Below are 12,549 nucleotides of genomic sequence, written 5' to 3' on the forward strand. Positions count from 1 at the left end.
AGGCACAGCACTTTTAAGGAAGCATGTTTCCACTGTCTTAGGAAAATGGTGGTTATCAGCATCTGATTCAGCACAGCCCAACAGAAATTACAGTATTGCCAAGCATGACTGAGAGTTGTCAGGTAACAGAAAACACACCTACAAGTTTTGAAAGAGCAGAGAGTATGTCTCATCTCCTGTAAGCCCCTCTGTTCAGAACAAGAAGAAATCATAGGACAGAGTCCATCAACTACATGTGCCATGCCCTTGGCCTCTTTTATTGAGCTGAATATTAAGGTGTTACTGATTACAGTCATTTTTATGGTGATGCTTCCCCAGCAGCAATGGGGTGAACCACTATCTCTTTTCATAAGAGCTGCTTCGCAGATGTCAGGCTATGGCAGCTTTCAGTTGTTTCAGAACAGGTTTGTATTTGAACTGAAGGCCCAGGAAGGAACATCTTTAAACAGTTGGATTCATAATTGTGATATTTGCAAATGAACTTTACCACCCTGGTGGCACATGTCACTGAGCTGTTGGACAAGTTGCTGGGAAACAAACCCTCTGACTTGCAGGATGTGCTGTCTGTGTTTCCCAAAGCAAAGATTTTTCAGAAGTTTTGTTTCCCATGTAAGAGCAAGTAATGTGTTTTTCTGGCTCACTGAAGGGGTTATTTTTCGTGGTCAAACCTCAAAACCATGTTCATCTTCAGAACCTCTGCTTGTTTTCTGATTTCCTCTCTGGGTCTGAAACCAAGACAGTGCTGTCACAAGCATTTCACTGTGATGCAGAGGGAGACACATGTGGAACAAGCATATGCCCACTTCTCAGCATATATGTGACTCAGTTTTACTTTAGTACATGAGATACCAAAGTCCATGCTTGATTATGTCAGACAAGATGTTAATGGTATGTGTAAATAAAGTGCCAAGTTACTACTACAGAGAATATACTGGAGTATCCATGTTGTCTCATGTGCTCTCCTTGACTCGCAGTTGACGTGATTGTGTAGTAAGTTTTGAATCCACATCTAAGCTTTATGAATTCCACATTTAATTAATAAATTTTTGTTTACTCATTTTAAAACCAAGCAAGTAACAGCTGGTGTTTGCTTATATCAAGAAGACAGATGCAGCACACAAACACCATACTTTCCCAGCATCAAAAATGAATGTGACTTAATGTCTGAAGTGGAATTTGTGTATATATTTGTGTTTATGAACCTGTGCATGTCAAATTTAACAAACGGATATAAGAGGTAGTCAGAAAAGATGTTGTCCTTATGGATTAAAACAGCAAAATATTTTTTTCCTGATGTTTTCTTCCAGACCTGCTATGACATTTCTCATGTCTCTATTCCCCTTTGGAGTAAGCTATTCAAAAAGCAGCATATTTTGGCAATAGCTTCTTGTGACCTAGCTCCTAGAGAGGGTTTTTCTAAGCTGCAAGGCAGAAGAGCAGCCGGAAATGTAATTGGGCAAGTTAAATGGTTGTGCAGCTGAGAGCCCTTCACACGGTACAGCTGACAGAAGCTTCCACGAGAAGATCTCAGTATGTCATATTCCGAGTTACTTGGGCATCCCTTCAGGCTGCATGAATATAAGCAGCTTAAACCCCAAATGCACAAACAATTGGAGAAAGGCTCATTTCTTACATATCAGCTGAATTAGATGTGAACTGCAGTGAATTTGGAAGGAAATGGAGGAAAGCAGTCAGATTCATTTCTGTGTTAGAATATGAAAAACGAGATACTGCATATGTATCTCATAGGAAATATTTTTTTGTGCCTGATTCTCATTTTCTGTGACTGTAATCTCATTTTCCACTTGGTACATCCTTTAGTTTGCAGTTATGGTTGTGCATGTGACACCTGCCCAAGGAACATGTATAGCACAGTTTTATCCAACCAAATTCAATTGAAAGAATAGTTAAGCTTCTCATAGGAATGTCTAAATAGTGCTTATCATTGTAGTGCTGCTTTTAGTAACATTGAGGACCAAGCTGAAAGCTTTACTTTCAATAGAGATTATTGACAAGGCTTGCTGATAATGTAGAGATTCAAATCTGGACTTCCTTCTAGGAGTTTTTTAACAGAGACCCTAAAGTGTTCTTGTCAAACTAAATTCTCTAAGCAGTAGTGATTGATAGGTATCTTAAAGGTTCACCTCAGAAGTATTCTGTAAGCACCTACACTGTCTTCCTTCAGGCCTCATTCTTTAATATATATGTGATCATATTATTCAACATATGTCATAAAACACAAGGGATATGCTGGACAGTTAAGTTTACATTAGTGTATGATCCTTATAATTCACATTTCTGGGTGTTGCTGCCTTTTTGCATGGATGTAGCCCAGCTGGCACCTCTGAAAAAGTTCCTGCCTGAAACTACTAAAACTGAAGGGAGGAAGAGGCTCGAGTCCCATTTAAGCATGCACTGTGAAAAAAAAAAAAAGCTTTCTGAAGTCACATGAAGTATTAAAAATAATCCCAGTGTGCTCGGTTACAGTCTCACAAGTAATAACGAAGGGATGTTGGAAACACGAAGCGAACACTTCAAGTGACAGACTCCAGACCTTAGAGGCAGAGCAGAAATTACTAAACAGTATGTTCCATTGGGTAAGAAATGTAATTCTGGTACCAGGAGAGAAAGCAAAATGTCCAGCAAAACAGCCCTCCCTTATCCCAGCCAGCTGGCAGGGGAGGAAAAGTTTTTAAAGTCTGGACACAGGGAGCCGCAGTTGGCATCGTGACATTTGCAGGCAGCAAAGCTGGTGAGTTTCCCATCTCCCTGTCCTTCCCCTTGTTCCCTGCCCACCTACACACACAGCTGCTCCCTGCCCAGGCAGGGTCAACTGATGTCCAAAAACTCCAGGAACGCAGCCTCACAATGCTGTGACTGGTGCTGGGGCAGAACACAGGAACATGTGCTGTTTATGGAAGACTGCTCTAAATACTTCCTGGTGCAGCAGAGAGTGGAAGTGTGAGACAACAAAGGGAACAGGGAAGGATTTCTTACCTTTTCCATGAACTGCAGGAAAGGTAGAAGGCTATTTATTGTGTAATTTTTATTGAGGGAATTCAGAACTTGAGAGCCTGATCTTTCATATAGTGCATCTTGTGAGGCTATTGACTTGTTTAGGTGAAATGTGTAATTCACCATTCACACACAGAAAGTGTTTATCTTCTTGAGTTGCTGTGCTTGATCAGGAGCCAACTCCTGTGCTTTAGAAACTATTTTTAAAAAGCCCTAGCCTCCAAAAAGGATAAGGTAGCCCAAGTGTAGCTCACTCTTTTGCCTTTTACACAGTGTGAAGACTCAAAAGTTGTGATTTGGACACTGAATAGGTTTTAAGCATTAGTTGTGCACTTGTTGAGGGTTTTCTTGACTTACCAGACCAGTCCTTCAGAATATGGAATCATGTTCTGTATCATGCTTCAAACTGGCGACCTGTCACTAGTGGGGTCTCCCAGGGATCAATAATGGGCCCAGCACTGTTCACTATCTGCATAAGTGATCTGGAAATGGGATCAGTTGTACCCCGATGAAGTTTGGTGATGATACCAAACTGAGAGGGGAAGTGGATATTTTGGAAGAGAGAGGATAGGCTGAATGAGGGAGCTAACAAGAACCTTATGAAGTTCAATAAGGAAAAGTATAAGGTCTTGTACATGGAAAACATAATCCAGGACTGCAGCACAGGCTGGGATCTACCTCGCTGGGGAGCAGCTCTGTGGAAAGAGACCTGGGGGTTCTGATGGACAAGCAGCTCAATGTGAGTGAGCAAAGAAAGCCAACAGGATTCTGGGATGCATCAACATGGGCATCACCAGCAGAAATAAAGATGTCATTATCCCACTGTACTCTGCTCTTTTCAGGCCACACCTGGAATGCTGTGTTCAGTTTTGGTCCCCACTATATAAAAAAGACATGGACAGGCTGGAGAGGATCCAGAGAAGGGCCACAAAGATGAGCCAAGGACCAAGAAGCCTGCTGTGTGAGGAAAGGATGAGAGTTGGGTTTATTCAGCCTTGAGAAAAGAAGGCTCCAGGGAGACCTTATCACCATGTTCCAGTATTTAGAGTGGCTGCAAAGATGGAGACTCCCTTTTTACAACGAGTCACATGGAAAAGATGAGGGTACTGGGTACAAGTTACTAGTGGTGAGATTCCAACTGGACGTGAAAAATTTTCACAATGAGACCAATCAGCCATTGGAATAATCTCCTCAGGAAGTGGTGAATTCCCCAACATTGGACATCTTTAATATTCATCTGGACAGGGGGCTGGGACATTTTGTCTAGACTCTGCTTTTGCCAAGCAAGGTTGAACCAGATAGGTCCTTGAGGTCCTTTCCAACCTGGTATTCTATGATCATTCCATAGACAAACACACTGCAGGAGAAACAGCTGCAGAAAGCTGTCTGCTTAGGCCTGAGGGATGGAAAATGCCCCTGTGACTGGGTAGAGAGTTACAAATTATTGAGAAGAACAATATTGAATTATTGAGAAGAATAATATTGAGTGGGATATTTGGTCAACATGACTGCAAAAGGCTGTGACCCAGGGCTGCATTCATATTGATGGCAGCATTCCCCTTGATTTCCATAGGGGAAGGAGCTCCTGAGTAGCATCAGAGTGTGATGTATTGGGAGGAGAATATTCTCCTCCTCTGGTGACTTCATTGGGTGCAGCTGGTCCTCAAATGTGTTTTGAAGTAGTTTCTCATTAGGATGAACTCATGGGAAGTAACAGATGGCAAAGTGAGGCTAAATTAGTGGGAATTTTGTGCTCTGTTAATGCTCTTTGTCTCCATAAAGAATAGCTGGGAGTGGAGCAGGAATGAAGACTGTTATGTTTGTGGCTACCTCTGCTGCTGTGTAGATGTTACATGCTGCCTTGCAGCATGTTTTGTCAGCAATAGGAAGCAGTACGAGGACTTTCCCAGCCCTTTCACAAGGGCAAAAATATTGCTGTCCTGTTGCAAAACAAAATCAAAGCAATGTTCAGAGATGTATTGGGGGGAAACAAAAATGTAGCAGACAATTTTACATTAACAGCCAAACTGGCCACATAACCACCCTGGTCTGTTTGGTTTCCTACTTCTTTTATGAAAATCAGTGAAACAAACATAAGTCAGTGTCACTTCTCTGATACTCCCAGTAACTCTTTGACTTTTTAGTGTTTACTTCCATCCTAAAATCTTCCTTAAAAAATATATATATATCTATAGATTTCTCTCTCTCTGTATGTATATATGTAAATATGTGTGTATCTACAGTACTACTGTAGCCTTCAGGGCTACTTCTGTAAAGCTTCTCTGGCAGTGGCAGCTTATTTGTTGAGGTGAAAGAATAATTTTCCTGCAAATTTACCCTGACTTGCAGTGTCACTGAGTAGTCATATAGTGACCCTGTGTAGCACAGACTAAAGTTATAGATGCTGTCTGCTCACTGGTTTTATGTTATGTGATAAGAGTCATGTCTCCCAACAGTAGTAAGACTTCACTCCCTCTGGTTCAGACATACTGGCTTGCTGTCAGGCATGCTCTGGTGACTACCAGGAAAATGATTGTGGCTTTACCAGCCTTTTAAAATGTTACAAGCCGTTGCTGCCAGCCATAACCTGCACATTCTTATTTCTTGGCCTATCTACCTGTGCCATAGTGTGAATATGAGAGTCTGGTGTGTGCTGAGTGGAAGTTTTGCATCTGAATCTGCTTCTGGGATCCAAGCATGGGCACTGGCAGGAGCACTGACACCTGTGCCTTGAATGACATTTTTTGCAACCTTTGTCTTCAGTGATTGTTTTTAGGCCACAGTAACAAAAAGCTTTGCAAAAATAATTCCCTCTATTTTTTTTTCCTTAGACTAGTCAGCCTACACCATAAACTTTCACATGCAGCATGGTTATGGACCACTTTTGTACTCTTTTCCACAGACTTCATTAACAGCACTGCAGGACAGATGCTTCTATTAATCATCCTCTTGAGGAGTTAACCAGTGTGAAATGCTGCTGTGTTTCCCGTGCTAGCATTAAGTTTGCTGTGGAATCAGGTGTTTAACTATTAAAACCAAACACCACAAAACTGAAAAATTCAGCAATCCTGGAATGATTTGGCTCAGAAGGAGCCATGAGCAGGGACACCTTCCACTAGACCAGGTTGCAATGTGAAGCTTTATTTTTTAGGGGGGGCTGAACAGCTCTGAGACTACTAAGGAGATGTACTTCCTCCAGGGATCTTTTATTATAAAAGCAGCTTAAGTGACTCACTCTTTCCCCAAGGATATTCTTGAAACAACTACACTCATTTCATCTCCTAGCCTTCAGAAACAGGAGTTATTTTGTGCTGCTTTTAACAGAAAAAAAAAAATCTTTTGAAGAAAGTCAATGGCCATATTTCCAGGAGGATCCGGGCTATATTTAATATTAAAGGTCTGTACAGCTCGCTAATGCACAGGCTGACTGGCACTATGTTCACTCAAGCAAGTGCTTCAGCAAAAAATCCAGCGCTATTTTTAGTTCTCTTACAACAAACCACTTGATTGTAAGGCCTGGGGAACTGCGACATTGTGATCGTGAGGGGTCTGCTGTAAAAAAGCAGGAGGAGGACGACACACAGCAGCGTCCTAGCTACGCCGGGGACTCCCAGCTGATGCAGAGGAGCACACATCATCACGAGCAGGTATTTTAAATCATCTTGTAAGCCTCGATCTGCCCGCAAAATGAATCTGCTGGTCAGAGACAGGGCATGAAAGCGTTAGCTGGCTGGCTCTGTCTGCTCCTGCCCTTAAAGATTTCATTCCACAAATTCCTGTCCTGACCGTCAGCTTTTAAATTGTTTCTTCTCGTTTCCTAGCCTTTTCTGGGATTTTACAGGATCTTGGGCCAGTTAGTAAATCACAATAGCAAACCAGAAATAAGTTTCCCAAAGCGAGGGCATTCTGCTCTTAAAGAAACACAGCCGTTGCAGTGCCGGGTGAGTAGCCTGTAACAAGTACTACAACCCAGTCCTCTCTCTGCTAACTCTATTAACTTGTAAGAGAAGATAGCCTGCCTTTACCCGGCCAGCCGGCTGAGGAGCTGATCATATCCGACTAGGGGCCGGAGGGATTGCTGCCTGCCTCTGTGTGTGTGTGCACCCGATACCAGTCGGCTCTGCCCCAGTGCCGTGGTCTCCCGCGGTCCCCCTCCGGCAGCTCTCCTGACCTCCGTTTGTCCCCAGGTCGGTCCTACGCGATGGAAGCCAGTCCCGGGAGGTGCAGGGTCCGCTCCTGGCGCGTCTCCTCCCCACGTTCGCGGCTCCCCCTTTCCCCCCGGCAGCACCGCGCCCCGAGGGGTGAGGTGCTTGCCATTCCTGGGTGATGGAGTCACTGGAGAGGCGGGAGCGCGGGCAGGGCTGGCGGCTGCCCCAGCGGCAGTGGCCGTCGCGCCCGAGGTGCCGGCGGTGGTTGTGGTGCCAGGCTGTGCTCCTGGCAGGGCAGAGCGCGGAGCTGCGGAGGGACTTCCTAGACGGGCGCTAGTACATGTTGTCTCGCAGCCCGCTGTGATGCTGCCAGGGAGTTGAGCTATCGGGTTTCGGCAGCATCCTGCCCGCCTCCTCATCGGTTCACACGGGTTGATGCTGTTGTAACAGCTCCTTAAAGTGTGCTTTGTTTTAAGAGAGGATTTCACACGGGCGCTCCTGGCTTTCGCAGGGTGCTGGAGCAGCAGCTGGACTTTAGGCAAGGAAACTTTTGCATATTTAATGTGCCTTGGGTAGCTGAACAGTACTTTACTCTCTTGCATTTTCACCCTTTTGTTTTAACTCTTTAGTGCAGTGTTTGCAAATCCTTGCTTTCAGAGTCAGACCCAGACTTCAGGGTGAGCCTTGATGCAGTTTAGCTGCATTGCTGTGTTTTAAAATAACTACTTATATTTTATGCTCAGTGATAGCATTATCTTAAAATAGCATGACGTGATGCCTCTTCTGAGTTATTTGTTAGACAGTGCAAGGAAGGGGAATTGTTGAATTCCCATGAATTCTGTGTTAATGATCCTGCCTGGCTTTCAGCACGCTGAGCTGCTGCAGCCTCCTCTGTGTACTAGAAATTGGTATTACAGAAATCATAACATTAACTAGGCTGGAAAAAACCTTTAGGATCATCAAGTCCAACCTTTACTCCTGCTCTCTGCACTGCTGTGATCATGTTCCCTGTCTCAGTTTTGGGTGCATTTGAAATACAGATGAGGCGGCATTTTCATGGTCAATTTTACAGTATATTCCTGCTAGATACGTGCGCTTGTACGTAAACAGTGCAGATGGTGCAAGCAGAATAGCTACAGCATGTGTTGACTTATGTTTGCGTGAACCGAGTTCAGATAATTAGCTAATAATCAGTCATGTTTATGTCAGATTAGATAATTAATGTTTTGGGACTTCTTAAGAACATATTCAAATATTTGTATTTAAATACCCAGTGTTGGTCTCATTGATTCTGGCCAGTCTAGGTTTTTATCCTCCAGAAATAGTCTTTGACACTGATTGGTGAATTGGCAGCCTTAACACTGGTTACTGAAATGAAGGCAAGTGGAATAGAGTCAGTTACCCCATGACCTGAATTTAGTAAACTGTGTCTGTCATTATATTTTCTGCGTAATTAAGGTGACTTAGTTGGTGTTTCTTCTGGAAAAAACATGGAACTGAATGCGATTTCATTAAGACTCCAGTGACAAATGTCTTAGTGCTATGGCAAGTAGTCCTTGTCTGGGAGACACTGTACATGTCTGTGTAGATTAAAACTATATATCTATCTGCTTATGGTGATCAAATGCACAAACTTTACCAAACTGCTGGAAAGGTTGACTGGCTGCTTCTTAAGCAGCATTGTATTTTACTGTCTTCCTCCTCCTGTTATCTTGAGTATTTCATGGGGAAACAAACCACTTCTGGAAATACTCACCAGTATGTCTTAGTACCATATTTGCATTTGCACAAAGGATACTTGTGCACAGTACAGTCCTGATACCTTTTAGGTAAATGATACTGTTCATGACTGGTATGTGCTACAGTCAGCCTGGCACAGGAGTCAGTCTGTGTGACTAACTGCATCATCTAATCTTGATATTCGTGTATGTCTGTATTGGAAAGACACAAAGTCCCCAAAGCAACAGACAAATTCCATTACCTCAGGGATACTACGGTTATTCTCAACTACCTGCAGTTATTGTCAACTACCCAGCTGGAAATCAGCCCAAAATAGCAGCAGTTGAGTTGGTTTTTGGTAGTGTGGATTGTGCAATATGAAAGGTAAGAGGAAGATAGTTGTAATGCTCCTGAGAGCTGCTATGAAGTGAACATGTGCTTACACAGTATTTGGGTATAAAATCCCTTCTTTATCTTCCCTCAGACCCTTAAGTCTTTTAATTAGGTCAGTGGGCAAGATGCTGTGCTGCCAGTCACCCGTCACTCCCTGAGCACAGCCAGAGAAGGTGCTACTGTGGAGTGTGTTGTAGCACCCCTATTCTGGAGCTGTTGATGGGTATTGCAGAGCTCCCCTCTCCTGCTCTGCAGATTGCCTGCTGCTGCCTCTTGCCTTCTCTTTCCAAAATTGGGTTATGCTTTGCTTTGATGTCTGTGCAGGTTCAGAGATGGGGCAGAAATCTCAGATTGTTCCAGATGGGGTGAAAAAGTCATGGTTTGCATATAGCTCTGCACCTGGTATCTTTCACAGGTTATAAACCCAATGATGCAGTTCAAAAGTAAGTTGTGAAGTCTGGGCCGAATTTGTAACTTAAATGTCAAGTCAAAGAAATATTAGTTTCTGAGCTTATTGTTGAAGATAAGCAGTTGTCAAATTCATTCTCTTTTCAGGTCCTGTAAATGCAGAGCTCTAAATCACAGTTACATAGACTGGTTTAAAATTGCTTTCTGGGTTCTTTTTTTATTCTCTCACCACCCTGGAAATTCATTAGCTAATTTTAACTAGAATTAATTAAACTTCATTTTCTAATGAAATCAGCTCATCCTTCTTAAGCCAAGTCTGATACAAAACCAAACTCATACTAATCCTTAAATCATTGAATGAACTCATTGACTTTTCTGTCTGTGAATGTCAGATGGTAGCAGATTACTGAAGTGCTTAACCTGAACATTATCCATAGACTGCAGCTCCCTCTTCTTCCAAGACATAGTTATGAAGTGCTTTAATACAGTGCATCTAAAAGGTTGCAAGTTCCCACATTCACTGCTGCTGGCAGAAGAGCAATTATAACTTGCTTTTGGGAAGAGATCTTGTGAAAAATAGATTTTTGATTTAATGATGAAAGTAAGTGGCAGACTTTCAGAATGACCAGGAACGTATTGGAGTCTTTCAGGTTTGTGACAGGAACTGCTCTGTCTGTGATACTTTTGACAACTTTGCCCTTCTCTGGATATGCAGGTAGATTCTTAAACCCTCGTGAAAACCCAACCCCAGCTGTGAGAATGGCACTCTTGAAAACATAGCCATGAATTTTACTGTTCATGAGAAAGTAATGTAGTTCCCAGGCTCCCAGAGATTTTCCTGTCTGCTGGTTGGATGTCAGAGTGCTGAGGACTGAACTGTGGGTCTCCAGGCTGTTCCTCATCTAAGCTCAGAAAAAGAGGAGAGCTCCTGACTTGAGGGTAGGAACAGCGCTACTACACTGGCGCAGAGCACAGCTGCTGCAGTGCTCACCAGTGGGATGCAGGTTTCCTAGTGCAAAGCTGTCCTCTGCTGTCACAGCTCTGTGAATGGCCAGGACTAGGTTTGTCTCTGCAGGTAACCTTATAACAACCCCAGGGGTCACGCACACGGTGCAGTCACTGGGAGGGCTGTCTGAGACACTGGGAGACATTGCTTAAGGAGTTGGCATGGCAGTTCTGGGAATATGCAGGTTTGATAAGACTGCAGATCAGTATTATTGATAGCTTGTAAAGGTACCAAGCTGAACTTGGAGATACTCATGTTGTTACCTGTTTCCTGGAGCCCTCACTTGTACACAGAAAGCCCAGCTTCCATGGATGGGAAAGATACCAGTGAATATCTGAACCAACATTTTACACTTAGCAATAAATAAAAGGGAGGCAGCTAGAAGCAGCAAAGAATATTGGTTAAAAAAAGATATCATATGCTTGAGGATAGGGTAGGATATTTCCGTTGGAAGAAGCCTACAATGATCATCCAGTCCAGCTGCCTGACCACTTCAGGGCTGACCAGAAGTTAAAACAGATAATTAAGGGGATTCTCCAGATGTCTCTTAAACACTGACAGGCTTGCTGCGTTGCACACCTCTGTAGGAAACCTGTTTCAGTGTTTGACCAAGCTCATGGTAAAGAAATGCTTACTAATATTCAGTTTAAACCTCTCCTGATGCATCTTCGAACTTTTCCTATGTGGGATAATACTCGCCTATCTATGTAGCTAAGAGCTGAAAATGTGTGGAGGAGCTAACAGCATCCAGCAGTTGTTTCAGCTTCCTTATTTACACTCCATTTCAGGCTTCGCTTGGTTCACTTTATTCTCCTGGTGGGATATCTTCATTGTAAACGAGCTGGCTTTGTAATGAAAAAGTATTGTTTCCAATATTAAGTGGACAAAACCCAAAAATGTTTCCTCTTCACAGTAAAGCCTACTGCGCTTGTCTGTGGATTTTGAACATCTACCATCTGGGGAGCCAATTGGTGGTTTGTGTTATCAGGCGAAAAATATTGCGTGTTTTGGCAGTGTTTGTTCATGTCCTCCCATGGCCTGCCATTGAGATCTTTGTTTCAGTATAAAAGAAAAGGAGGGTTAGTGTCTTTGAAGATCTGTTACTTCACACTCCCAACAAAACTAATGAAGTGATAGGATGAAAGTGTAAAATACAGACAGCATGACGTAAAACATGGTAGAGGTGGCCATGCAGTCAGAGCTTGCAATGAATGGTCAAAGATGATAATGGAAAAAATCTATCTTTACTGAAAGTGGTGTGTGTAATATATGTACTTAGTCACTAAGAGTCAGGAGAGCTGTGGATGCTTTGAATAAAAAATGTGTCTTCAGGAAATATTTTTTTTTCATTTATGCTTAATTTGAGGAGGTTTGAAAGTAGAATTACTTGTTAGAGAATTTGATTATGACTTCATTGTTATATTTCGCTTTTCTACATCATATTTTCTTTCTTAGACCCACAAATAGCTCTTTCATCCTCGTTGCTGCTGGCAAAAACCTTTAAATCAGATTTTTGGATGCATATGAGTGCATCAGAAATGCTGTGGTTGGGAGTTTTGCAGTCATTAGAAGGAGGTGCTGAAACGATACAAGGTCAATTGGCCAGATTTAAGCAAACTCAAAGTTTTTTTCAGCAACAGCACGCTGGTGAGTTAGTGCCAGTAACCTCAATGCTGAATCACATCATCTGTCTTTCTGCAGCCTGTGTAAGCTGTAGCACACACTCTCTCTCTGCAGAAATTAGGTTATGCACTTTGCCAGTTGCGAGTATAGTCAGGAATGAATCTTGAACCACAAACTAGTGCATTTAAGTACTGGCATCCTGAGGGGAACAAATGAACTTGGGCTTATCTTTGCCCT

General features: G+C 42.9%; 1 protein-coding gene across 4 annotated transcripts in view; it reads left to right on the forward strand.

Moving 5' to 3' along the window:
* ARHGAP24 (Rho GTPase activating protein 24) overlaps positions 1–12,549 on the forward strand; it is a 210,554-nt gene that overhangs the window by 125,309 nt on the left and 72,696 nt on the right. The window contains exon 1 of one of the 4 annotated variants that reach the window (XM_061350917.1): positions 6,269–6,662. The exons of 2 other annotated variants lie outside the window; for them this stretch is intronic. The gene's annotated coding sequence lies outside the window, so the exon portion shown is untranslated. Of the gene's footprint in view, positions 1–6,268; positions 6,663–6,836; positions 6,957–12,549 lie in introns of those variants that run through there. One more of the 4 variants, XM_061350918.1, reaches the window with a different exon arrangement.

This window comes from Neopsephotus bourkii, unplaced genomic scaffold (genome assembly GCF_033783945.1).
Source record: "Neopsephotus bourkii isolate Nb327-2 ecotype Australia unplaced genomic scaffold, CSIRO-AGI_Nbou_v1 NB_547, whole genome shotgun sequence".
In the NCBI taxonomy this organism is placed as follows: Eukaryota; Metazoa; Chordata; class Aves; order Psittaciformes; family Psittacidae; genus Neopsephotus; species Neopsephotus bourkii.